This window comes from Callorhinus ursinus, unplaced genomic scaffold, assembly GCF_003265705.2.
Source record: "Callorhinus ursinus isolate GAN/ISIS: 27379988/994484 unplaced genomic scaffold, GSC_fseal_2.0 scaffold2, whole genome shotgun sequence".
In the NCBI taxonomy this organism is placed as follows: domain Eukaryota; kingdom Metazoa; phylum Chordata; class Mammalia; order Carnivora; family Otariidae; genus Callorhinus; species Callorhinus ursinus.
This window is the reverse complement of record NW_027397064.1, coordinates 9,533,369-9,538,791: the sequence shown is the minus strand read 5'-3', so window position 1 is coordinate 9,538,791 and position 5,423 is coordinate 9,533,369. Positions and strand designations below refer to the sequence as shown.

Sequence of the window (5,423 nt, the reverse complement as noted above, 5' to 3'; positions counted from 1 at the left end):
TCTTTCTTTCTTTCTTTCTTTCTTTCTTTCTTTCTTTCTTTCTCTTTTCTTTCTTTCTTTTTTTCTTTCTTTCTTTCTTTCTTTCTTTCTTTCTTTCTTTCTTTCTTTCTTTCTTTCTTTTTCTTTCTTTCCTTCCTTCCTTCCTTCCTTCCTTCCTTTTCTCTTTCTCTCTCTTTTTAATAGATTTTATTTTTTAGAGCAGTTTTTAGATTCACAGCAAAACTGAGTGGAAGGTATAGTGATTTCCCAAATACTCCCTGCCCTGCCCCATACATGTCCCATTATCAACATCCCCCACCAAACCTGTACATTTGTTACAATTGATGGACCTACATCAATACATCATTATTATTTTTTTAGTAGTCCATTATACAAATAGTGGTTCTACCTTTATGATTAATTTTACAATTATATCCAGTATTTTTAGTTTTTATACATTTTATATGGAGGTATTAATGTAATTTATAAACTATTTGAGCTTTTATATCTTGCAGTTATTGTCAAAGACCCATATCCTACATTGACTAAGAAGATATGTAATATGATAAACATTTGAGTACAATATCCAACCTCACCTTTTCTTTTTCAATGACTTGCTTTTAAAGGACTGACTTGATGAGTCCTTTATTCTAAGAATAAGATTCTTAGAATAGCTTTTAAAGTAACTTTTTTATATCATGTGAAATATTTAGGCTGGTTGTTTTCTGGATATCATTAGAACTCAAATTTGCATAAATAGTTTGATACTCTAAATAGCTTTTGTTATTGGGAAGACCTTGCCCTTGGCCAATTCTGTGTTACATCTTATAACAATTAGTGAGATAATTGGCTCCCTATGGGACAAATGATAGCTTTTAAAAATAACCAGCTTGCTTATTTTAGGAGTAAAATTTATTTATATTTATCCTTTGGATTCATGGTGTATTTATCCAATAAGGGCTCATGCTATGTTTAATATTTTGCTAGCCACTGGGGGATACTGCATTGCAAAATTATAACTGACCCATTAAATGGCATTCAATATGCACAAAAGACAGCTTTGTGCTAATATATAAGCCCTTTACATGTATTAGCTTAGTTGCACCTCATCACAACCCTAAGAGCTAGATATTTCCCCATTTTACAGTTGAAGATGCCAAGGTATAGAGAGAGTAAGTAACTTGTCCAAAGTTGTAAGAAAGAGATAATCCTCATTCTCACACTCCCTTGGAATTTTGGAAAAGTTTTCTTTATATATAGTTCTGAGGAAGACTTAGATATTTTTCATAGACAACAACATCAATCCAATAAATATTTACTAAATATTGACTATGTGTCGAGCGCTGGACTGTGTGTTTGGCATACCAAATAGAATCACACGTGGTTCTTGTCCTGCAGGGATTTTGTAGTTCAGTGGAGGGAGTAGAGGCATCAGTAAATAAGTTCAGAGATGCGTGGTAGGGTGCTAGAAGTTGGTGGGGGGTTTAGTGTGGTCACCCTCCAAAGGAGGGGGGCTGTTAAGGAAAGACTGTGCAGGTAGATAGCACATTCTCCCGGCAGCGAGAACTGCACTGGTCAATGCCCAGAGGAGGTGTGCAACCGGGGTGGGTGCTTTCAGACTCAGATGACTCCATGTGGCCAGAGCAGCACTTGCCAACTTTCCGCCATGATGACACGCACAGATTAGGTCAATATGGCTGTGCAACACACTTGCGGCAGGGGGCTGCCTGCTGTCCATGGTCAGAGGTGCTGGCCAAGGATCCCTGGTGCTGCCCCGCTGCCTGGGTTAAAGGCAATATGTCTTGTGCCCCTGCACCCCATTCAAAGCCGTATCACGTGGTGAGCGTGATCGAAGTGGGGAAGGCTGGCAAGGCCATAGTATTGATTCATAGGCTGTGCTAAGGAATTTGGACTTTATCCTGTGGATAACACTGTGCTGTTGAGACTTTTTAGGTGGGAGGTCATTTTTACTCTTTGGGAAGATCCTTCTTGTGGCAGCGTGATGTAAGATCAGAAGTAGGGGCCAGCTGGCCATCCTGTTGCAGTCCAAGCAAAGACGACAGAGGCCTGCCGTGAGGCAGGTGAAGAGAATGCGAGAGAGGCTGGAGTGGAGGAGGAGGATGGGGTTACCAGGCAGATGTGAGGTGTGAAGGAGAAAAGGGGCCCCAGAGTGATTCCCTGACTTCAGACAACGGCAGGGCCATTCACCAGTTCTTTATATGACAAGGTAAGCCGGTTCGTGGTCATATGACTTGCATGTCTTAGATTGATCCAAGCTGCCTCTCTGATGTCCACACAGAGGCCCTTTAGGGCTGAACCAAGCACGAGGTCAGGGAAGGAGACGTGGGTGCCTGAGTCACGGGCATTGGAGTGGTCGTGGGAACCACTAAGAATTGCAATTTCTGAAAGGAAAAGGGTCAGTATGGGGAGAAGTGTGATGCATCTTGAGCAGCTGGAGAAGAGAACAATTCTCCAAAAGATACAAAAAAGAAATAGGAGGTAAAAGAAGAAAAGCAGGGGGGTGGAGCAAAATGGCGGAGGAGTAGGAGACCTGGATTTTGTCTGGTCCCAGGAATTCAGCTGAATAGGGATCAAACCATTCTGAACACCTACGAACTCAACAGGAGATGGAAGAGAAGAATAGCAACAACTCTCTGAACAGAAAAGCGACCACTTACTGGAAGGTAGGACATGCGGAGAAGTGAATCCAAGGTGATATTCGGGAGGATAGACGGCGGGGGAGGGGGCCTCCATCGGCCGCTTCTGGCAAGTGCTAGAGCCGCGGAGCACAAAATCGGAACTTTTAGAAGCCGGCTCCGCTGAGGGACGTCGCGCCAGTGGCTAAGCGGCGGATGGAACCCTCACAGGACAGTGTGGTCTCAGGACCCTCAGGGTCACAGAAAGACCTGGGGTGCCTGAGTGCGCCAGAGCTCCCAGGGATCGGAGCGGGGAAGCTGGCTGCAGAGACGGAGCCGAGGAGCGGGCTCGCAGCTCGGGGTTGCCATAAGCCATGATCCTCGGCACAGTCGGGCCACTGCTCCTCCAGCAGGGACCCAACAAGCGGCAGATCCAGGGAGACTCCCCTTCCTCCCCAGGGAGGAGCAGCGCGGGAGCGCACCACAGGGATCTGCTGGGTTTGGAGACTCCACACGGGGTCAGGTGCCGGAGATAGAAATGCTCAGTCACAGGCCGGGTGAGCACGGAGTGCGGCCGGAGACCAGGGAGATGGGAGTGATTGACTGCTTTCCTCTGGGGGCGCACTGAGGAGCGGGGCCCCGAGTTCTCAGCTCCTCCAGGTGGAGATTGGGAGGCCACCATTTTCACCCTGGTCCTCCAAAGCTGTACCGAGAGCTTGCAGGGAACAAAAGCTCCTGAGAGCAAACCTGAGCAGATTGCTTAGCCTGGATCAGCAAGGGCGGGGCAATTCCGCCTCCGGCAAAGACATTTGGGAACCACGGCAACAGGCCCCTCCCCCAGAAGATCAGCACGAACAGCCAGCCAAGACCAAGTTTACCGATCTATGAGAATGGGAGAACTCCAGCGCTAGGGGAATACTGCACATAGAATTCATGGCTTTTTTACCATGATTCATTAGTCTTTCAAAGTTAATTTTTTTAACTGTTTTTTTTTTTGAATTTTTCTTTTTCCCTTTTGCAACCAACATCTTCTCAATCCCTTTTTTAAAAAAACATTTTTTTATTTTTCATCTTTAGAGTCATATTTTATCCCTTCATAGTAGTTAACCTTATTTTTGGGCATATATATATAAGTTGTTCTCTCTTTAAAATATTGAGGTACAGTTTCTTCTAACAGATCAAAATATACCCTAAATCACTAATGTATGGCTTTGTTCTAGTCTCCTGCCTGATCACATTCTCTCCCTTTTTTTTTCTTTTTTTTTAATCCTCTTTCTTTTTTCAAACAACTTCTTATCAATTCCTTTTATAAAATCTTTTATAATTTTCATCTTTACAGTCATATTCCATCCCTTCATTGTATCAACCCTTATTTTGTACATATATAAGTCTTTCTTTCTTTAAAATTTTAGGAGGCACTTTCTTCTAACAGACCAAAATACACCGAAAATCTAGTGTGTGGCACTGATCTATGCACTAGCCTGATCATATTTGATCATATTCTGTTTGTTTTGTTTTGTTCTGTTTTTATCTTTTTCTTTTTCTTTTTTTTCCCTCTTTCTTTTTTCTTTCTTTCCCTTTCTTTTCCCCTGGTTTCAGGTCTTTTCTGATTTGTTTAGAGTATATTTGCTGGGGACGTTGTGGACCTGTTAGCATTTTGTTCTTTCATTCATCTATTCTCCTCCAGACAAAATGACAAGATGAAAAAAATCACCTCAGCAAAAAGAACAAGAGGTAGTACCGTCTGCCAGGGACCTACTCAATAAGGACAATAGTACGATGTCGGACCTAGAGTTCAGAATCATGATTTTAAAGATATTAGCTGGGCTTGGAAAAAGCATGGAAGTTATTAGAGAAAACATTCCTGGAGAAAGAAAAGAACTAAAATCTAACCAAGTCGAAATCAAAAAGGCTATTAATGAGGTGCAATCAAAAAGGGGGGCACTAACTGCTAGGATAAATGAGGCAGAAGAGAGAATTAGCGATATAGAAGACCAAATGATGGAAAATAAAGAAGTTGAAGAAAAGAGAGATAAACAACTACTGGATCATGAGGGCAGAATTCGAGAGATAAGTGATACGATAAGACAAAACAACATTAGAATAATTGGGATCCCAGAAGAAGAAGAAAGAGAGAGAGGGGCAGAAGGTATATTGGAGCAAATTATAGCAGAGAACTTCCCTAATGTGGGGAAGGAAACAGGCATCAAAATCCAGGAGGCACAGAGAACCCCTCTCAAAATCAATAAAAATAGGTCAACACTCCGACATCTAACAGTGAAACTTACGAGTCTCAGAGACAAAGAGAAAATCTAGAAAGCAACTCAGGAGAAGAGATCTGTAACCTATAATGGTAGAAACATTAGCTTGGCAACAGACCTATCTACAGAGGCCTGGCAGGCCAGAAAGGACTGGCATGATATCTTCAGAGCACTAAAGGAGAAAAATATGCAGCCAAGAATACTATATCCAGCTAGGCTGTCATTGAAAATAGAAGGAGAGATAAAAAGCTCCCAGGACAAACATAAACTAAAGGAATTTGCAAACACAAAACCAACCCTAAAAGAAATATTGAAAGGGGTCCTCTAAGCAAAGAGAGAGCCTAAAAGCAGCATAGACCAGAAAGGAACACAGACAATATACAATAACAGTCACCTTGTAGGCAATACAATGGCACTACATTTATATCTTTCAATAGTTACCCTGAATGTAAATGGGCTAAATGCCCCCATCAAAAGACACAGGCTATCAGATTGGATTAAAAAACAAGACTCACCAATATGCTGTCTGCAGGAGACTCATTTTAGA

At 42.4% G+C, this 5,423-nt stretch overlaps 1 protein-coding gene across 7 annotated transcripts in view; it reads left to right on the top strand.

The window, feature by feature from the left end:
* DAW1 (dynein assembly factor with WD repeats 1) overlaps positions 1-5,423 on the top strand; it is a 194,094-nt gene that overhangs the window by 21,759 nt on the left and 166,912 nt on the right. The window lies entirely within an intron of this gene.